Source organism: Hyperolius riggenbachi, chromosome 9 (assembly GCF_040937935.1).
Source record: "Hyperolius riggenbachi isolate aHypRig1 chromosome 9, aHypRig1.pri, whole genome shotgun sequence".
In the NCBI taxonomy this organism is placed as follows: domain Eukaryota; kingdom Metazoa; phylum Chordata; class Amphibia; order Anura; family Hyperoliidae; genus Hyperolius; species Hyperolius riggenbachi.
In genome coordinates, this window is record NC_090654.1 from 46127263 (window position 1) to 46152433 (window position 25171).

Genomic DNA, 25171 nt, shown 5'->3' on the forward strand with positions numbered 1-25171 from the left:
TACACATGCTGCTGCTCCATGCTCTGTACACACACTGCTGCTCCATGCTCTGCACACACGCTGCTGCTGCTAAATCCAAAGTCAACTGTAGCCGGGAAAGAAAGGGGTCAGTGCTGTGAGGTGCAGGATTCCTGCAGATATTCTGGTGTCTCATCTTGTGCCTGTCCCCAGACACTGCACCGGCCCTGGTCTGAGGGGAATTCTGGGCAGCTGTAATCCCCCCTGCGTTTGCCCTTGTAATATGTTCACAATGGGTTACAATTCCACTTCAAATTATCACATTTGAGCATGTTTATTAGACATTCTTCATTATATGAAAATTCCTTCCAGAGGGGAACTTTTGAACCCAGAGGATTTCTCGGCAGTGCTGGGTTTGGCCCCTGGGAATCGGCCTGCATTCTCTTGTGTCAGTTTGAGGATTGCGGCAGAAGAATGTGCTTACCTGCAACATACTGACACCATTACTACCTGTAAGTCATACAGACAGCATTCCTCACAGAAGAATTCTCACAGAGGATCAGAGGCTCTTCAGGCTATGATGTGTCATACCTGGGTGGCCGGACCAGAAATCACTACTGAACCAAAAGACCATCCACAGACCATCCACTGACCATCCGAGATCAGATTCCAGCCACTATCTGAGCAAAAGAAAAACAAAAAAGATCAAAGCTGCTGACTGCATGTTTTAGTTTTGTCTTTCCCCCCAAAACAATGCTAAATGCAGCCTTTGTCTCCCCCCACTTGACAGGTCAGTGCAGCAATCCCGGTCATTGTCAGCTTTAAAGGACAACTGAAGAGAGAGGTATATGGAGGCTGCCATGTTTATTTCTTTTTAAACAATACCAGTTGCCTGGCAGCCCTGCTGATCTATTGGGTTGCAGTAGTGTCTGAATAACACCAGAAACAAGCATGCAGCTAATAATATCAGAAACACCTGATCTGCTGCATGCTTGTTCAGGGGCTATGACTAAAAGTATTAGAGGCAGAGGATCAGCAGGACAGCCAGGCTACTGGTATTACTTAAAAGGAAATACACATGGCAGCCTCCATATCCCTCTTATTACAGCTGTCCTTTAAAGGGGAACTGAAGAGAGAGGTATACGGAGGCTGCCATATTTATTTCCTTTTAATCAATACCAGTTGCCTGGCAGCCCTGCTGGTCTATTTCTCTGCAGTAGTATCTGAATAAAACCAGAAACAAGCATGCAGCTAGTCTTGTCAGATCTGACTTTAAGCTGGCCATACACTGGCCCGATTTGCCGCCGTTTCGACAGCAGATTCGATCACTGGGATTGAATCTGCTGCCAATCGTTCGCGCTACATGCCAAATTTCGAACTATTCCGTCCGATTCCATCGATCGCGCCGTGCGGAAAATAACCGTCGATCGCCCGCGGGTAAAGAGCGCATCGCTAGCGGCGTTCGAATGCCCAACGACCGACGCAATAGAGCCGTAATACATTACCTGCTCCGCCGGCGCGACTCCCGGGTCTCCACTCTTTTTCTCCGCTCTGGTCTGGTCTGGTCTCCGGCATGCTTTCCTTCTTCCTGTCCCGGCAGGAAGTTTAAACAGTAGAGGGCGCTCTACTGTTTAAACTTCCCCCAGACAGGAAGAAGGGAAGCATGCCGGAGACCAGACCAGACCAGAGCGGAGAAGAAGAGCGAAGACCCGGAGTCGCGCCGGCGGAGCAGGTAATGTATGCGGGATGGGGGGAAGCGGCGGCAGCACCACCACCACAGATTGTGAACGGTTTCAGGCTGAAATCGGTTCACAATCTGTTTGCAGTAAAGGTAGCCATACGATCCCTCTCTGATCAGATTCGATCAGATAGGGATCTGTCTGTTGGTCGAATCTGATGGCAAATCGACCAGTGTATGGCTACCTTTAAAGTCTGAAACACCTGATCTGCTGCATGCTTGTTCAGGGTCTATGGCTAATAGTATTAGAGGCAGAGGATCAGCAGGGCTGCCAGGCAACTGGTATTGCTTAAAAGGAAATAAACATGGCAGCCTCCATATAACTCTCTCTTCAGTTCCCCTTTAACCACTCGAGGACCATAGGCTTACACCCCCCTAGTGACCAGGCTATTTTTTACTATTTAGGCCACTAAAGCTTGCTGCAGGGCCGAACAACTCAGCACACAAGTGACCCCCCCCTCCCTTTTCTGCCCACCAACAGAGCTTTCTGTTGGTGGGCTCTGATCCCTGCTGGGATGTTTTTTGTTTATTTATTTTATAATAAATGTTACTGTTTTTTTTATTTATTTTATTATACCCCTCCCTCCCCCCGGCAGCCAATCCCAGCGATCGGCTCTTATAGACATCAGCGTATGAGAGCCGATCGCTCTCTGAGCTTCCCAGGGGGACAGCCGAGTGTCATGGCTGCCCCCAGTACAGTGGTGCCATAGATCGCAGCACTGTACAGTGTAAATAGACGGCGGTTTTGCCAGTCTGTTAGCAGTGATCGCCGATAGCAGACTGATGAAGTGAAGGGAAGCACGCTCAATCCCCTGCAATCAGGGATGGTAGTAGTAGTCAGCCAACTTCGCTACGCTGGAAATACGCGTAGTTTTACACAATTACGCTTCGCCAAACTACGGCTTCGAAAACAAATATTTGCTTCGTATGCATTTCGTAGAATACGCGTTAAAATACGCAATTACGCGTAGTGCGAAGCGTAGTGTATGCGGATACGTATGCCCGTATGCAGAAAATTGTACGCATTAATTTCTTTATAAATGCATATACTGGGAACCCTTCTATGCGTACATTCCCCTTTCCAATGCGTAAATTTGTATGCATACAATCGCATGCGGAAAATTAAACGCGAGTAACGCATTCGTAGTTCACTACGCAATACACATGTTAACTACGCATAGTGGGCGTAAGCTACGCGTAGCGGTACTTCGCTACGCGTAAATTTGTAAGTCATCCCTGCCTGCAATCTCCGCCCCCAGAACTTGGGGGGGATGCATCCTCACAAGTTTGCCTTCGGGAAGCAAAAAGTCTAGAACTGGCCCTGGGGACAATACAGGGAGTCCCCGACATCGCCTTGGGTCGGCATCCCGTATTGGCGGGCGTTTGTGAGTCGAGGGGGCTCGCTGTATTTGGAATACAATATACAGCGACTTTTTCTCCCCTTTTCTCTCCATTTCGGGAAGAAAAATTGTGTCCTGTATTCCCCAAAAAGTTTTTATTTCCTATTAAAGTGTTTTTAATCATTTTGCACATCCTTTGTGGTGCCTCCCTCCCAGGGCTGGTTCTAGTAAGAGTGGGGCCCCGGGGCAGAATAAATCCGGGGACACCCCCCCAACCAAAAAGGTGGCATTGGGGGCCCTTTTTTGCAATAAATTTCCCTCCTGGGCCCTTGAGCTGGCTGCTGACCCTCCTTCCCAATCACCACCAAACTTGACTGTTCTCCCTGGGGCCCCTGCAGAGTCTTTGGCAGTGTAGAGTCTGATCTGCCCGCCAGCACAGGTGAGACGCTGCTCTGTCAAAGACTCTGCAGAGGCCACAGAGAGCAACAGTTAAGATGGGATGGAGATGCCTTGGGGGGTCCCTACATGCTCTGGGGTCCCCCTTGCCCCCTTTGCCTCTATGGAAGACCGGCCCTGCTCCCTCCCAGTATTACACATCTTCTAGTCAAGAGGCTGCTCTAATTTACACAGGAATAGAGCCCGGCCTTCAGTGTTCTGAGGATTAGGAAAACTCTACATTGTTTGGCTAGGCAGACAAATGTATAACATGTGGCCTGAAATCCTGAAAAACAGTCCTGCATTTACATAGCCTTTTGTATGTTAAACTTTTCAAACATGCCAGTAAAGTTTAATGATTCTGAATTGTGTGCCTCCAGCTTAGCAACATGAAAAAAGCTAAAGGGCTCTACGCACATTACCATACTTGCTTAAAAAGAGTACCTGAGATGAAAATATCCATAAATACCAGGGGCTTCCTCCAGCCCCCTTCAGGACGTTGGCTCCCTCACCATCCTCCTGGGCCGCCTCAATTCTCCGCTGTGCGTCCAGGTAAATCTGTCAGGTGCCGTCGGTCGGTGCGTAGTACACATGCATGGCCTGGCCACTCACGCTCCCCCATTGCGCTCCCGTCACTGGGAGCAGTCTGTAGCTGTGCAATTGTACTTTGCAGGTGCAGAACACACTCAGTGGTGGGAGCGCAATCGGGGCACGCGTATGCGCAGTATGTGGTGGTAGCAGCAATACATAGATATACCTGGACAGCCAACGGAGGACTGAGACGGTCCGAGAGGGAGCCAGGGGCCTGAAAGGGGCTAAAGGAAGCCCCTGGTAGTTATGGATACTTTTTTTGGTCTCAGGTTTCCTTTTATGCACGCAACCATAGCAACGCTTGCTTTACCAATGTACCACATTTCGCGCTGATGGCGCAACATGCGGTACTCTGCTGGCATTAGTACTGCTGCTAATATTGCCATGTGTGGCCTGTCAGGCCCATGATGAGGGGATACACATAGGAACATATAGTACTAGTTCTATGAAATTTTCTGAAGTCTCTTTTTGCTTTCCTGCACTGCAACTGTTAAAAAAACTAGTGCTATTATCTATTCAAATGAGGCAGACAAACAGCTGGTAGAGGGCAAAACATTTTTATCTGGCTGAGAGAACACTGCAGAAAACATTTTAGTGCTGAAAAATTCAAAGGGTCATTACTTCTGTTTGTTTTGCAGCTGAATGAAGCTGATTTTACACCGGGCTGTCATTGCTGTTGTTTCAAATACCAACTTGAAAAATTCAAAATTTCAACTGAAAATAAAAAATGAGACTTTGTTCTCAGTTACTAATGTTCTATTTGCCACTAGTAAAACACATACAATTAAATTGTCTCATAGGTTTATTTTCAGACGGAGACAGAGCATTAAGGTTTGCTTTAACCTCCTTGGCGGTTAATTTTTTCTGCACAAATTGCAGAATTCCAATTTTTTTTTATTTTTTTTTCAATGTTTCATGTAAAGCTACCAGAGTGGTAGCTACATGAAACACCACTAGAGGGCGCATGTGGCCCTCTAGTCCGATCGTCGCCGGCATCTATAGCAAACAGGGGAACGCGTATATAACGCGTTCCCCTGTTTGGCTTCTCCTGTCGCCATGGCGACGATCGGGATGACGTCATGGACGTCAGCCGACGTCCTGACGTCAGGGACACACGATCCAGCCCATAGCGCTGCCCGGAACTCATTGATCCGGGCAGCGCAGGGCTCTGGCGGGGGGGGGCCCTCTTCAGCCGCTGCGTGCGGCCGATCGCCGCAGAGAGGCGGCGATCAAGCTGTGCGCGCGGCTAGCAAAGTGCTGGCTGCGCGCACAGCAATTTACAAAATGAAAATCGCCCCACCAGGGGCTGAGATCTCCCCCTGCGCGGCATAGCCCGAGCTCAGCTCGGGCTTACCGCCAGGGAGGTTAAGTCTACATCATTCCAAATTTCACAAAAAGCAACAATAATGCGCAAACTAAACTCATAACATTAGTTTCAATTAAAATGAACCTTTTACTGATGTAGGTGGGTCAGTGAAGGATGAATTGTGATTGGCTGCACACCTTTGCACTAGTTATTGTTTTCATAAACATAAACAAAAAATTAAACAATTTCCAGGAACATAAAAAGTTACATTTGCATATTTGTGGCCTTGATGGAAAAATGCCCTTCAAACAAGGAAATGTTTGGAGTAGTCGTAAAAAAATAAATAAACAGCAAGTTCCAATCATTTTTTAAATCAATAACAACGTAGCGCAGAATTCTTCTCATTGTATCTGAGTTTCACTTCTTTACCGCCACGTTCTCCTTTGGGCTACTGCTCATTGAAATATTTGGCAAAAATGCAAACAGCATAGAGTACATATTGTACAGATTCTCTTCTGTCGTCACATGGATCTTGCCGTCGTCACGACTCACGAGTGTCTATACTGGTATGTCTCAAGGTTAATGAAGTTCGGCATGTCATGATGTTCAGCGAGTTAAATCAAATGTGATGTGATCTGAAAAGGGGGAAAATCTGTCCCCCTTTGAAATTCCGCATTTGGGGGCAGAGCTTAATACAAGGGTATGGCGCCCCCGAGGACCAATGGCACTCTAGGCAATGGCCTGGAATGCCTTTGCCTAAAAACAGCCCTGACACAAGGACAGGAGTGCTTTTGAAGCCTTCTGAAGACTCCCTAAGGTTTTTTTTTGACCAGTTGGTCTGATAACTTTCACGATGGGACAACGGTGGACCAAGGGCACAGAGAGAAGTCTGGTAAGGTTGTATGGGATTAAGAGCCTTCCTTCTCCAAGTGAGTATCTAACTTTCTTTTTGCAGGTAGCTTCAATTTTACCTTTAAACTTTCAAAAATCAGGCGAGTCAACAGCTACATACCTACACACATCCAGTCTGGATTGGAAAATTTTACCATTTCCTTGGGCCAACACATTATGAATACTATGAACAGATTTGTAGGTAAACTCTCATACTACATATTCCCTTATATTATGACCTACTGACCTATAACCAAATAAACAATAGAAATGGGCAGGTTGTAGAAATGAGATGTGAGAAATTCCCATTATAAGCTGAGTAACATCTCAGCATGGAACTGCTACTCTTTCAATAGAAAAAATAATGAGGCAGGTAAAGTGTTTGGAAAGAATACCCTTGAGGACTGCCCAGGGCAATTATGGCTAAAAGGAAAGTCACATGTCCATTAAGTTCAGGGACCTTTATCTGAATACAGACATTACAAAAGATTACAAAAGAGCTGGTCACACAAAGCACAAGCTGTCATTGTCCAATCTCACCAGTTATCCCTCTGTAGAATTATCGCCAAGACCTTTAACCTTAAGTGATCCTAGCATTAGAGCTATGTACTCACTACAGATGTTCTTCAGCCATGTCAGTCATTCTTGAATGTCTTGGCCAAAGATCAAAACTGTCTACAGGTGGTCACTGATGTGTTCTACCTCCCAGGGGTGTTTCTAGCCACTTTGTCACTCCAGGCAAGAAAACCTGTGGCGCCCCCCCCCCCCCCCCCCCCCGAAATCTCAGGGCCAGCCAGGGGAGAGGGGGGCATATAATATTAAGAGGGGGCACGCCATTCGCCACTCACTATGAGGGTCTGTCTCCCCTCTGCAGACTGTGTGCGCACACTCTGTGCACTGTGCAGCATGTATGTCTCCCTCCCTCTGACTCTGAGACTGCCCAAACCCACACGCAGCAGGCATGATGCTATATGCCAGGGGTCTGCAACCTTTAAGAATTAAAGAGCCACTTGGGCCCATTTCCGAAAAGAGAAAAAAAACTGGGAGCCGCAAAACCATTATAAAACAGATATGACCCCAATATGCACAAATCGTTAGCAGATATGACCCCAATATGCACAAATCGTTAGCAGATATGACCCCAATATGCAGATATGACCCCAATATGCACAAATCGTTAGCAGATCTGACCCCAATATGCACAAATCGTTAGCAGATATGACCCCAATATGCACAAATCGTTAGCAGATATGACCCCAATATGCACAAATCGTTAGCAGATATGACCCCAATATGCACAAATCGTTAGCAGATATGTCCCCAATATGCACAAATCGTTAGCAGATATGTCCCCAATATGCACAAATCGTTAGCAGATATGACCCCAATATGCACAAATCGTTAGCAGATATGACCCCAATATGCACAAATCGTTAGCAGATATGACCCCAATATGCAGATATGACCCCAATATGCACAAATCGTTAGCAGATATGACCCCAATATGCACAAATCGTTAGCAGATATGTCCCCAATATGCACAAATCGTTAGCAGATATGTCCCCAATATGCACAAATCGTTAGCAGATATGTCCCCAATATGCACAAATCGTTAGCAGATATGTCCCCAATATGCACAAATCGTTAGCAGATATGTCCCCAATATGCACAAATCGTTAGCAGATATGTCCCCAATATGCACAAATCGTTAGCAGATATGACCCCAATATGCACAAATCGTTAGCAGATATGACCCCAATATGCACAAATCGTTAGCAGATATGTCCCCAATATGCACAAATCGTTAGCAGATATGTCCCCAATATGCACAAATCGTTAGCAGATATGACCCCAATATGCACAAATCGTTAGCAGATATGTCCCCAATATGCACAAATCGTTAGCAGATATGTCCCCAATATGCACAAATCGTTAGCAGATATGTCCCCAATATGCACAAATCGTTAGCAGATATGTCCCCAATATGCACAAATCGTTAGCAGATATGTCCCCAATATGCACAAATCGTTAGCAGATATGACCCCAATATGCACAAATCGTTAGCAGATATGTCCCCAATATGCACAAATCGTTAGCAGATATGTCCCCAATATGCACAAACCGTTATCAGATATGTCCCCAATATGCACAAATCGTTAGCAGATATGACCCCAATATGCACAAATCGTTAGCAGATATGTCCCCAATATGCACAAATCGTTAGCAGATATGACCCCAATATGCACAAATCGTTAGCAGATATGACCCCAATATGCACAAATCGTTAGCAGATATGTCCCCAATATGCACAAATCGTTAGCAGATATGTCCCCAATATGCACAAATCGTTAGCAGATATGACCCCAATATGCACAAATCGTTAGCAGATATGTCCCCAATATGCACAAATCGTTAGCAGATATGACCCCAATATGCACAAATCGTTAGCAGATATGACCCCAATATGCACAAATCGTTAGCAGATATGACCCCAATATGCAGATATGTCCCCAATATGCACAAATCGTTAGCAGATATGACCCCAATATGCACAAATCGTTAGCAGATATGACCCCAATATGCACAAATCGTTAGCAGATATGTCCCCAATATGCACAAATCGTTAGCAGATATGTCCCCAATATGCACAAACCGTTAGCAGATATGACCCCAATATGCACAAATCGTTAGCAGATATGACCCCAATATGCAGATATGTCCCCAATATGCACAAATCGTTAGCAGATATGACCCCAATATGCACAAATCGTTAGCAGATATGTCCCCAATATGCACAAATCGTTAGCAGATATGTCCCCAATATGCACAAATCGTTAGCAGATATGACCCCAATATGCACAAATCGTTAGCAGATATGACCCCAATATGCACAAATCGTTAGCAGATATGACCCCAATATGCACAAATCGTTAGCAGATATGACCCCAATATGCACAAATCGTTAGCAGATATGACCCCAATATGCACAAATCGTTAGCAGATATGACCCCAATATGCACAAATCGTTAGCAGATATGACCCCAATATGCACAAATCGTTAGCAGATATGTCCCCAATATGCACAAATCGTTAGCAGATATGTCCCCAATATGCACAAATCGTTAGCAGATATGACCCCAATATGCACAAATCGTTAGCAGATATGACCCCAATATGCACAAATCGTTAGCAGATATGACCCCAATATGCAGATATGACCCCAATATGCACAAATCGTTAGCAGATATGACCCCAATATGCACAAATCGTTAGCAGATATGTCCCCAATATGCACAAATCGTTAGCAGATATGTCCCCAATATGCACAAATCGTTAGCAGATATGTCCCCAATATGCACAAATCGTTAGCAGATATGTCCCCAATATGCACAAATCGTTAGCAGATATGTCCCCAATATGCACAAATCGTTAGCAGATATGTCCCCAATATGCACAAATCGTTAGCAGATATGACCCCAATATGCACAAATCGTTAGCAGATATGACCCCAATATGCACAAATCGTTAGCAGATATGTCCCCAATATGCACAAATCGTTAGCAGATATGTCCCCAATATGCACAAATCGTTAGCAGATATGACCCCAATATGCACAAATCGTTAGCAGATATGTCCCCAATATGCACAAATCGTTAGCAGATATGTCCCCAATATGCACAAATCGTTAGCAGATATGTCCCCAATATGCACAAATCGTTAGCAGATATGTCCCCAATATGCACAAATCGTTAGCAGATATGTCCCCAATATGCACAAATCGTTAGCAGATATGACCCCAATATGCACAAATCGTTAGCAGATATGTCCCCAATATGCACAAATCGTTAGCAGATATGACCCCAATATGCAGATATGACCCCAATATGCACAAATCGTTAGCAGATATGACCCCAATATGCACAAATCGTTAGCAGATATGTCCCCAATATGCACAAATCGTTAGCAGATATGACCCCAATATGCACAAATCGTTAGCAGATATGACCCCAATATGCACAAATCGTTAGCAGATATGTCCCCAATATGCACAAATCGTTAGCAGATATGTCCCCAATATGCACAAATCGTTAGCAGATATGACCCCAATATGCACAAATCGTTAGCAGATATGTCCCCAATATGCACAAATCGTTAGCAGATATGACCCCAATATGCACAAATCGTTAGCAGATATGACCCCAATATGCACAAATCGTTAGCAGATATGACCCCAATATGCAGATATGTCCCCAATATGCACAAATCGTTAGCAGATATGACCCCAATATGCACAAATCGTTAGCAGATATGACCCCAATATGCACAAATCGTTAGCAGATATGTCCCCAATATGCACAAATCGTTAGCAGATATGTCCCCAATATGCACAAACCGTTAGCAGATATGACCCCAATATGCACAAATCGTTAGCAGATATGACCCCAATATGCAGATATGTCCCCAATATGCACAAATCGTTAGCAGATATGACCCCAATATGCACAAATCGTTAGCAGATATGTCCCCAATATGCACAAATCGTTAGCAGATATGACCCCAATATGCACAAACCGTTAGCAGATATGACCCCAATATGCACAAATCGTTAGCAGATATGTCCCCAATATGCACAAATCGTTAGCAGATATGTCCCCAATATGCACAAATCGTTAGCAGATATGTCCCCAATATGCACAAATCGTTAGCAGATATGTCCCCAATATGCACAAATCGTTAGCAGATATGACCCCAATATGCACAAATCGTTAGCAGATATGACCCCAATATGCACAAATCGTTAGCAGATATGACCCCAATATGCAGATATGACCCCAATATGCACAAATCGTTAGCAGATCTGACCCCAATATGCACAAATCGTTAGCAGATATGACCCCAATATGCACAAATCGTTAGCAGATATGACCCCAATATGCACAAATCGTTAGCAGATATGACCCCAATATGCACAAATCGTTAGCAGATATGTCCCCAATATGCACAAATCGTTAGCAGATATGTCCCCAATATGCACAAATCGTTAGCAGATATGACCCCAATATGCACAAATCGTTAGCAGATATGACCCCAATATGCACAAATCGTTAGCAGATATGACCCCAATATGCAGATATGACCCCAATATGCACAAATCGTTAGCAGATATGACCCCAATATGCACAAATCGTTAGCAGATATGTCCCCAATATGCACAAATCGTTAGCAGATATGTCCCCAATATGCACAAATCGTTAGCAGATATGTCCCCAATATGCACAAATCGTTAGCAGATATGTCCCCAATATGCACAAATCGTTAGCAGATATGTCCCCAATATGCACAAATCGTTAGCAGATATGTCCCCAATATGCACAAATCGTTAGCAGATATGACCCCAATATGCACAAATCGTTAGCAGATATGACCCCAATATGCACAAATCGTTAGCAGATATGTCCCCAATATGCACAAATCGTTAGCAGATATGTCCCCAATATGCACAAATCGTTAGCAGATATGTCCCCAATATGCACAAATCGTTAGCAGATATGTCCCCAATATGCACAAATCGTTAGCAGATATGTCCCCAATATGCACAAATCGTTAGCAGATATGACCCCAATATGCAGATATGACCCCAATATGCACAAATCGTTAGCAGATATGACCCCAATATGCACAAATCGTTAGCAGATATGTCCCCAATATGCACAAATCGTTAGCAGATATGACCCCAATATGCACAAATCGTTAGCAGATATGACCCCAATATGCACAAATCGTTAGCAGATATGTCCCCAATATGCACAAATCGTTAGCAGATATGTCCCCAATATGCACAAATCGTTAGCAGATATGACCCCAATATGCACAAATCGTTAGCAGATATGTCCCCAATATGCACAAATCGTTAGCAGATATGACCCCAATATGCACAAATCGTTAGCAGATATGACCCCAATATGCACAAATCGTTAGCAGATATGACCCCAATATGCAGATATGTCCCCAATATGCACAAATCGTTAGCAGATATGACCCCAATATGCACAAATCGTTAGCAGATATGACCCCAATATGCACAAATCGTTAGCAGATATGTCCCCAATATGCACAAATCGTTAGCAGATATGTCCCCAATATGCACAAACCGTTAGCAGATATGACCCCAATATGCACAAATCGTTAGCAGATATGACCCCAATATGCAGATATGTCCCCAATATGCACAAATCGTTAGCAGATATGACCCCAATATGCACAAATCGTTAGCAGATATGTCCCCAATATGCACAAATCGTTAGCAGATATGACCCCAATATGCACAAACCGTTAGCAGATATGACCCCAATATGCACAAATCGTTAGCAGATATGTCCCCAATATGCACAAATCGTTAGCAGATATGTCCCCAATATGCACAAATCGTTAGCAGATATGTCCCCAATATGCACAAATCGTTAGCAGATATGTCCCCAATATGCACAAATCGTTAGCAGATATGACCCCAATATGCACAAATCGTTAGCAGATATGACCCCAATATGCACAAATCGTTAGCAGATATGACCCCAATATGCAGATATGACCCCAATATGCACAAATCGTTAGCAGATCTGACCCCAATATGCACAAATCGTTAGCAGATATGACCCCAATATGCACAAATCGTTAGCAGATATGACCCCAATATGCACAAATCGTTAGCAGATATGACCCCAATATGCACAAATCGTTAGCAGATATGTCCCCAATATGCACAAATCGTTAGCAGATATGTCCCCAATATGCACAAATCGTTAGCAGATATGACCCCAATATGCACAAATCGTTAGCAGATATGACCCCAATATGCACAAATCGTTAGCAGATATGACCCCAATATGCAGATATGACCCCAATATGCACAAATCGTTAGCAGATATGACCCCAATATGCACAAATCGTTAGCAGATATGTCCCCAATATGCACAAATCGTTAGCAGATATGTCCCCAATATGCACAAATCGTTAGCAGATATGTCCCCAATATGCACAAATCGTTAGCAGATATGTCCCCAATATGCACAAATCGTTAGCAGATATGTCCCCAATATGCACAAATCGTTAGCAGATATGTCCCCAATATGCACAAATCGTTAGCAGATATGACCCCAATATGCACAAATCGTTAGCAGATATGACCCCAATATGCACAAATCGTTAGCAGATATGTCCCCAATATGCACAAATCGTTAGCAGATATGTCCCCAATATGCACAAATCGTTAGCAGATATGTCCCCAATATGCACAAATCGTTAGCAGATATGTCCCCAATATGCACAAATCGTTAGCAGATATGTCCCCAATATGCACAAATCGTTAGCAGATATGACCCCAATATGCAGATATGACCCCAATATGCACAAATCGTTAGCAGATATGACCCCAATATGCACAAATCGTTAGCAGATATGTCCCCAATATGCACAAATCGTTAGCAGATATGACCCCAATATGCACAAATCGTTAGCAGATATGACCCCAATATGCACAAATCGTTAGCAGATATGTCCCCAATATGCACAAATCGTTAGCAGATATGTCCCCAATATGCACAAATCGTTAGCAGATATGACCCCAATATGCACAAATCGTTAGCAGATATGTCCCCAATATGCACAAATCGTTAGCAGATATGACCCCAATATGCACAAATCGTTAGCAGATATGACCCCAATATGCACAAATCGTTAGCAGATATGACCCCAATATGCAGATATGTCCCCAATATGCACAAATCGTTAGCAGATATGACCCCAATATGCACAAATCGTTAGCAGATATGACCCCAATATGCACAAATCGTTAGCAGATATGTCCCCAATATGCACAAATCGTTAGCAGATATGTCCCCAATATGCACAAACCGTTAGCAGATATGACCCCAATATGCACAAATCGTTAGCAGATATGACCCCAATATGCAGATATGTCCCCAATATGCACAAATCGTTAGCAGATATGACCCCAATATGCACAAATCGTTAGCAGATATGTCCCCAATATGCACAAATCGTTAGCAGATATGACCCCAATATGCACAAACCGTTAGCAGATATGACCCCAATATGCACAAATCGTTAGCAGATATGTCCCCAATATGCACAAATCGTTAGCAGATATGTCCCCAATATGCACAAATCGTTAGCAGATATGTCCCCAATATGCACAAATCGTTAGCAGATATGTCCCCAATATGCACAAATCGTTAGCAGATATGACCCCAATATGCACAAATCGTTAGCAGATATGACCCCAATATGCACAAATCGTTAGCAGATATGACCCCAATATGCAGATATGACCCCAATATGCACAAATCGTTAGCAGATCTGACCCCAATATGCACAAATCGTTAGCAGATATGACCCCAATATGCACAAATCGTTAGCAGATATGACCCCAATATGCACAAATCGTTAGCAGATATGACCCCAATATGCACAAATCGTTAGCAGATATGTCCCCAATATGCACAAATCGTTAGCAGATATGTCCCCAATATGCACAAATCGTTAGCAGATATGACCCCAATATGCACAAATCGTTAGCAGATATGACCCCAATATGCACAAATCGTTAGCAGATATGACCCCAATATGCAGATATGACCCCAATATGCACAAATCGTTAGCAGATATGACCCCAATATGCACAAATCGTTAGCAGATATGTCCCCAATATGCACAAATCGTTAGCAGATATGTCCCCAATATGCACAAATCGTTAGCAGATATGTCCCCAATATGCACAAATCGTTAGCAGATATGTCCCCAATATGCACAAATCGTTAGCAGATATGTCCCCAATATGCACAAATCGTTAGCAGATATGTCCCCAATATGCACAAATCGTTAGCAGATATGACCCCAATATGCACAAATCGTTAGCAGATATGACCCCAATATGCACAAATCGTTAGCAGATATGTCCCCAATATGCACAAATCGTTAGCAGATATGTCCCCAATATGCACAAATCGTTAGCAGATATGTCCCCAATATGCAGATATGACCCCAATATGCACAAATCGTTAGCAGATATGTCCCCAATATGCACAAATCGTTAGCAGATATGTCCCCAATATGCACAAATCGTTAGCAGATATGACCCCAATATGCACAAATCGTTAGCAGATATGACCCCAATATGCAGATATGTCCCCAATATGCACAAATCGTTAGCAGATATGACCCCAATATGCACAAATCGTTAGCAGATATGTCCCCAATATGCACAAATCGTTAGCAGATATGACCCCAATATGCACAAATCGTTAGCAGATATGACCCCAATATGCACAAATCGTTAGCAGATATGTCCCCAATATGCACAAATCGTTAGCAGATATGTCCCCAATATGCACAAATCGTTAGCAGATATGTCCCCAATATGCACAAATCGTTAGCAGATATGTCCCCAATATGCACAAATCGTTAGCAGATATGACCCCAATATGCACAAATCGTTAGCAGATATGACCCCAATATGCACAAATCGTTAGCAGATATGACCCCAATATGCAGATATGACCCCAATATGCACAAATCGTTAGCAGATATGACCCCAATATGCACAAATCGTTAGCAGATATGACCCCAATATGCACAAATCGTTAGCAGATATGTCCCCAATATGCACAAATCGTTAGCAGATATGACCCCAATATGCACAAATCGTTAGCAGATATGTCCCCAATATGCACAAATCGTTAGCAGATATGTCCCCAATATGCACAAATCGTTAGCAGATATGACCCCAATATGCACAAATCGTTAGCAGATATGACCCCAATATGCACAAATCGTTAGCAGATATGACCCCAATATGCAGATATGACCCCAATATGCACAAATCGTTAGCAGATATGACCCCAATATGCACAAATCGTTAGCAGATATGTCCCCAATATGCACAAATCGTTAGCAGATATGTCCCCAATATGCACAAATCGTTAGCAGATATGTCCCCAATATGCACAAATCGTTAGCAGATATGTCCCCAATATGCACAAATCGTTAGCAGATATGTCCCCAATATGCACAAATCGTTAGCAGATATGTCCCCAATATGCACAAATCGTTAGCAGATATGACCCCAATATGCACAAATCGTTAGCAGATATGACCCCAATATGCACAAATCGTTAGCAGATATGTCCCCAATATGCACAAATCGTTAGCAGATATGTCCCCAATATGCACAAATCGTTAGCAGATATGTCCCCAATATGCACAAATCGTTAGCAGATATGTCCCCAATATGCACAAATCGTTAGCAGATATGTCCCCAATATGCACAAATCGTTAGCAGATATGACCCCAATATGCAGATATGACCCCAATATGCACAAATCGTTAGCAGATATGACCCCAATATGCACAAATCGTTAGCAGATATGTCCCCAATATGCACAAATCGTTAGCAGATATGACCCCAATATGCACAAATCGTTAGCAGATATGACCCCAATATGCACAAATCGTTAGCAGATATGTCCCCAATATGCACAAATCGTTAGCAGATATGTCCCCAATATGCACAAATCGTTAGCAGATATGACCCCAATATGCACAAATCGTTAGCAGATATGTCCCCAATATGCACAAATCGTTAGCAGATATGTCCCCAATATGCACAAATCGTTAGCAGATATGACCCCAATATGCACAAATCGTTAGCAGATATGACCCCAATATGCAGATATGTCCCCAATATGCACAAATCGTTAGCAGATATGACCCCAATATGCACAAATCGTTAGCAGATATGACCCCAATATGCACAAATCGTTAGCAGATATGTCCCCAATATGCACAAATCGTTAGCAGATATGTCCCCAATATGCACAAATCGTTAGCAGATATGACCCCAATATGCACAAATCGTTAGCAGATATGACCCCAATATGCAGATATGTCCCCAATATGCACAAATCGTTAGCAGATATGACCCCAATATGCACAAATCGTTAGCAGATATGTCCCCAATATGCACAAATCGTTAGCAGATATGACCCCAATATGCACAAATCGTTAGCAGATATGACCCCAATATGCACAAATCGTTAGCAGATATGTCCCCAATATGCACAAATCGTTAGCAGATATGTCCCCAATATGCACAAATCGTTAGCAGATATGTCCCCAATATGCACAAATCGTTAGCAGATATGTCCCCAATATGCACAAATCGTTAGCAGATATGACCCCAATATGCACAAATCGTTAGCAGATATGACCCCAATATGCACAAATCGTTAGCAGATATGACCCCAATATGCAGATATGACCCCAATATGCACAAATCGTTAGCAGATATGACCCCAATATGCACAAATCGTTAGCAGATATGACCCCAATATGCACAAATCGTTAGCAGATATGACCCCAATATGCACAAATCGTTAGCAGATATGACCCCAATATGCACAAATCGTTAGCAGATATGTCCCCAATATGCACAAATCGTTAGCAGATATGTCCCCAATATGCACAAATCGTTAGCAGATATGACCCCAATATGCACAAATCGTTAGCAGATATGACCCCAATATGCACAAATCGTTAGCAGATATGACCCCAATATGCAAGATATGACCCCAATATGCACAAATCGTTAGCAGATATGACCCCAATATGCACAAATCGTTAGCAGATATGTCCCCAATATGCACAAATCGTTAGCAGATATGTCCCCAATATGCACAAATCGTTAGCAGATATGTCCCCAATATGCACAAATCGTTAGCAGATATGTCCCCAATATGCACAAATCGTTAGCAGATATGTCCCCAATATGCACAAATCGTTAGCAGATATGTCCCCAATATGCACAAATCGTTAGCAGATATGACCCCAATATGCACAAATCGTTAGCAGATATGACCCCAATATGCACAAATCGTTAGCAGATATGTCCCCAATATGCACAAATCGTTAGCAGATATGTCCCCAATATGCACAAATCGTTAGCAGATATGTCCCCAATATGCACAAATCGTTAGCAGATATGTCCCCAATATGCACAAATCGTTAGCAGATATGTCCCCAATATGCACAAATCGTTAGCAGATATGACCCCAATATGCAGATATGACCCCAATATGCACAAATCGTTAGCAGATATGACCCCAATATGCACAAATCGTTAGCAGATATGTCCCCAATATGCACAAATCGTTAGCAGATATGACCCCAATATGCACAAATCGTTAGCAGATATGACCCCAATATGCACAAATCGTTAGCAGATATGTCCCCAATATGCACAAATCGTTAGCAGATATGTCCCCAATATGCACAAATCGTTAGCAGATATGACCCCAATATGCACAAATCGTTAGCAGATATGTCCCCAATATGCACAAATCGTTAGCAGATATGACCCCAATATGCACAAATCGTTAGCAGATATGACCCCAATATGCACAAATCGTTAGCAGATATGACCCCAATATGCAGATATGTCCCCAATATGCACAAATCGTTAGCAGATATGACCCCAATATGCACAAATCGTTAGCAGATATGACCCCAATATGCACAAATCGTTAGCAGATATGTCCCCAATATGCACAAATCGTTAGCAGATATGTCCCCAATATGCACAAACCGTTAGCAGATATGACCCCAATATGCACAAATCGTTAGCAGATATGACCCCAATATGCACGAGATATGTCCCCAATATGCACAAATCGTTAGCAGATATGACCCCAATATGCACAAATCGTTAGCAGATATGTCCCCAATATGCACAAATCGTTAGCAGATATGACCCCAATATGCACAAATCGTTAGCAGATATGACCCCAATATGCACAAATCGTTAGCAGATATGTCCCCAATATGCACAAATCGTTAGCAGATATGTCCCCAATATGCACAAATCGTTAGCAGATATGTCCCCAATATGCACAAATCGTTAGCAGATATGTCCCCAATATGCACAAATCGTTAGCAGATATGACCCCAATATGCACAAATCGTTAGCAGATATGACCCCAATATGCACAAATCGTTAGCAGATATGACCCCAATATGCAGATATGACCCCAATATGCACAAATCGTTAGCAGATATGACCCCAATATGCACAAATCGTTAGCAGATATGACCCCAATATGCACAAATCGTTAGCAGATATGACCCCAATATGCACAAATCGTTAGCAGATATGACCCCAATATGCACAAATCGTTAGCAGATATGTCCCCAATATGCACAAATCGTTAGCAGATATGTCCCCAATATGCACAAATCGTTAGCAGATATGACCCCAATATGCACAAATCGTTAGCAGATATGACCCCAATATGCACAAATCGTTAGCAGATATGACCCAATGCAGATATGCCCCAATATGCACAAATCGTTAGCAGATATGACCCCAATATGCACAAATCGTTAGCAGATATGTCCCCAATATGCACAAATCGTTAGCAGATATGTCCCCAATATGCACAAATCGTTAGCAGATATGACCCCAATATGCACAAATCGTTAGCAGATATGTCCCCAATATGCACAAATCGTTAGCAGATATGTCCCCAATATGCACAAATCGTTAGCAGATATGACCCCAATATGCACAAATCGTTAGCAGATATGACCCCAATATGCACAAATCGTTAGCAGATATGACCCCAATATGCACAAATCGTTAGCAGATATGTCCCCAATATGCACAAATCGTTAGCAGATATGTCCCCAATATGCACAAATCGTTAGCAGATATGACCCCAATAGCAGATATGACCCCAATATGCACAAATCGTTAGCAGATATGACCCCAATATGCACAAATCGTTAGCAGATATGACCCCAATATGCACAAATCGTTAGCAGATATGACCCCAATATGCACAAATCGTTAGCAGATATGACCCCAATATGCACAAATCGTTAGCAGATATGTCCCCAATATGCACAAATCGTTAGCAGATATGTCCCCAATATGCACAAATCGTTAGCAGATATGTCCCCAATATGCACAAATCGTTAGCAGATATGTACCCCAATATGCACAAATCGTTAGCAGATATGACCCCAATATGCAGATATGACCCCAATATGCACAAATCGTTAGCAGATATGACCCCAATATGCACAAATCGTTAGCAGATATGTCCCCAATATGCACAAATCGTTAGCAGATATGTCCCCAATATGCACAAATCGTTAGCAGATATGACCCCAATATGCACAAATCGTTAGCAGATATGACCCCAATATGCACAAATCGTTAGCAGATATGTCCCCAATATGCACAAATCGTTAGCAGATATGTCCCCAATATGCACAAATCGTTAGCAGATATGACCCCAATATGCACAAATCGTTAGCAGATATGACCCCAATATGCACAAATCGTTAGCAGATATGTCCCCAATATGCACAAATCGTTAGCAGATATGTCCCCAATATGCACAAATCGTTAGCAGATATGACCCCAATATGCACAAATCGTTAGCAGATATGTCCCCCAATATGCACAAATCGTTAGCAGATATGTCCCCAATATGCACAAATCGTTAGCAGATATGTCCCCAATATGCACAAATCGTTAGCAGATATGTCCCCAATATGCACAAATCGTTAGCAGATATGTCCCCAATATGCACAAATCGTTAGCAGATATGACCCCAATATGCACAAATCGTTAGCAGATATGACCCCAATATGCACAAATCGTTAGCAGATATGTCCCCAATATGCACAAATCGTTAGCAGATATGTCCCCAATATGCACAAATCGTTAGCAGATATGACCCCAATATGCACAAATCGTTAGCAGATATGTCCCCAATATGCACAAATCGTTAGCAGATATGACCCCAATATGCACAAATCGTTAGCAGATATGACCCCAATATGCACAAATCGTTAGCAGATATGTCCCCAATATGCACAAATCGTTAGCAGATATGTCCCCAATATGCACAAATCGTTAGCAGATATGACCCCAATATGCACAAATCGTTAGCAGATATGTCCCCAATATGCACAAATCGTTAGCAGATATGACCCCAATATGCACAAATCGTTAGCAGATATGACCCCAATATGCACAAATCGTTAGCAGATATGACCCCAATATGCAATATGCCCCAATATGCACAATCGTTAGCAGATATGACCCCAATATGCACAAATCGTTAGCAGATATGACCCCAATATGCACAAATCGTTAGCAAGATATGTCCCCAATATGCACAAATCGTTAGCAGATATGTCCCCAATATGCACAAATCGTTAGCAGATATGACCCCAATATGCACAAATCGTTAGCAGATATGACCCCAATTCATAGTCCCCATATGCACAAATCGTTAGCAGATATGACCCCAATATGCACAAATCGTTAGCAGATATGTCCCCAATATGCACAAATCGTTAGCAGATATGACCCCAATATGCACAAATCGTTAGCAGATATGACCCCAATATGCACAAATCGTTAGCAGATATGTCCCCCAATATGCACAAATCGTTAGCAGATATGTCCCCAATATGCACAAATCGTTAGCAGATATGTCCCCAATATGCACAAATCGTTAGCAGATATGTCCCCAATATGCACAAATCGTTAGCAGATATGACCCCAATATGCACAAATCGTTAGCAGATATGACCCCAATATGCACAAATCGTTAGCAGATATGTCCCCCAATATGCACAAATCGTTAGCAGATATGACCCCAATATGCACAAATCGTTAGCAGATATGACCCCAATATGCACAAATCGTTAGCAGATATGTCCCCAATATGCACAAATCGTTAGCAGATATGACCCCCAATATGCACAAATCGTTAGCAGATATGTCCCCAATATGCACAAATCGTTAGCAGATATGTCCCCCAATATGCACAAATCGTTAGCAGATATGACCCCAATATGCACAAATCGTTAGCAGATATGACCCCAATATGCACAAATCGTTAGCAGATATACCCCATATGCGACCCCAATATGCACAAATCGTTAGCAGATATGACCCCAATATGCACAAATCGTAGCAGATATGTCCCCAATATGCACAAATCGTTAGCAGATATGTCCCCCAATATGCACAAATCGTTAGCAGATATGTCCCCAATATGCACAAATCGTTAGCAGATATGTCCCCAATATGCACAAATCGTTAGCAGATATGTCCCCAATATGCACAAATCGTTAGCAGATATGTCCCCAATATGCACAAATCGTTAGCAGATATGACCCCAATATGCACAAATCGTTAGCAGATATGACCCCAATATGCACCAAATCGTTAGCAGATATGTCCCCAATATGCACAAATCGTTAGCAGATATGTCCCCAATATGCACAAATCGTTAGCAGATATGACCCCAATATGCACAAATCGTTAGCAGATATGTCCCCAATATGCACAAATCGTTAGCAGATATGTCCCCAATATGCACAAATCGTTAGCAGATATGTCCCCAATATGCACAAATCGTTAGCAGATATGACCCCAATATGCACAAATCGTTAGCAGATATGTCCCCAATATGCACAAATCGTTAGCAGATATGACCCCAATATGCACAAATCGTTAGCAGATATGTCCCCAATATGCACAAATCGTTAGCAGATATGACCCCAATATGCAACCAATATGCACAAATCGTTAGCAGATATGACCCCAATATGCACAAATCGTTAGCAGATATGTCCCCAATATGCACAAATCGTTAGCAGATATGACCCCAATATGCACAAATCGTTAGCAGATATGACCCCAATATGCACAAATCGTTAGCAGATATGTCCCCAATATGCACAAATCGTTAGCAGATATGACCCCAATATGCACAAATCGTTAGCAGATATGACCCCAATATGCACAAATCGTTAGCAGATATGTCCCCAATATGCACAAATCGTTAGCAGATATGACCCCAATATGCACAAATCGTTAGCAGATATGACCCCAATATGCACAAATCGTTAGCAGATATGACCCAATATGCAGCTATTCCCCAATATGCACAAATCGTTAGCAGATATGACCCCAATATGCACAAATCGTTAGCAGATATGACCCCAATATGCACAAATCGTTAGCAGATATGTCCCCAATATGCACAAATCGTTAGCAGATATGTCCCCAATATGCACAAATCGTTAGCAGATATGACCCCAATATGCACAAATCGTTAGCAGATATGACCCCAATATGCAAGATATGTCCCCAATATGCACAAATCGTTAGCAGATATGACCCCAATATGCACAAATCGTTAGCAGATATGTCCCCAATATGCACAAATCGTTAGCAGATATGACCCCAATATGCACAAATCGTTAGCAGATATGACCCCAATATGCACAAATCGTTAGCAGATATGTCCCCAATATGCACAAATCGTTAGCAGATATGACCCCAATATGCACAAATCGTTAGCAGATATGTCCCCAATATGCACAAATCGTTAGCAGATATGTCCCCAATATGCACAAATCGTTAGCAGATATGACCCCAATATGCACAAATCGTTAGCAGATATGACCCCAATATGCACAAATCGTTAGCAGATATGACCCCAATCGTAGCAGATATGTCCCCAATATGCACAAATCGTTAGCAGATATGACCCCAATATGCACAAATCGTTAGCAGATATGACCCCAATATGCACAAATCGTTAGCAGATATGACCCCAATATGCACAAATCGTTAGCAGATATGACCCCAATATGCACAAATCGTTAGCAGATATGTCCCCAATATGCACAAATCGTTAGCAGATATGTCCCCAATATGCACAAATCGTTAGCAGATATGACCCCAATATGCACAAATCGTTAGCAGATATGACCCCAATATGCACAAATCGTTAGCAGATATGACCCCAATATGCAGATATGACCCAATATGCACAAATCGTTAGCAGATATGACCCCCAATATGCACAAATCGTTAGCAGATATGTCCCCAATATGCACAAATCGTTAGCAGATATGTCCCCAATATGCACAAATCGTTAGCAGATATGACCCCAATATGCACAAATCGTTAGCAGATATGACCCCAATATGCACAAATCGTTAGCAGATATGACCCCAATGCACAAATCGTTAGCAGATATGTCCCCAATATGCACAAATCGTTAGCAGATATGTCCCCAATATGCACAAATCGTTAGCAGATATGTCCCCAATATGCACAAATCGTTAGCAGATATGACCCCAATATGCACAAATCGTTAGCAGATATGACCCCAATATGCACAAATCGTTAGCAGATATGTCCCCAATATGCACAAATCGTTAGCAGATATGTCCCCAATATGCACAAATCGTTAGCAGATATGTCCCCAATATGCACAAATCGATATGCCCAATAGCAGATATGACCCCAATATGCACAAATCGTTAGCAGATATGACCCCAATATGCACAAATCGTTAGCAGATATGACCCCAATATGCACAAATCGTTAGCAGATATGACCCCAATATGCACAAATCGTTAGCAGATATGACCCCAATATGCACAAATCGTTAGCAGATATGACCCCAATATGCACAAATCGTTAGCAGATATGTCCCCAATATGCACAAATCGTTAGCAGATATGACCCCAATATGCACAAATCGTTAGCAATGACATATGTAGCCCCAATATGCACAAATCGTTAGCAGATATGTCCCCAATATGCACAAATCGTTAGCAGATATGACCCCAATATGCACAAATCGTTAGCAGATATGACCCCAATATGCACAAATCGTTAGCAGATATGACCCCAATATGCACAAAATCGTTAGCAGATATGTCCCCAATATGCACAAATCGTTAGCAGATATGTCCCCAATATGCACAAATCGTTAGCAGATATGACCCCAATATGCA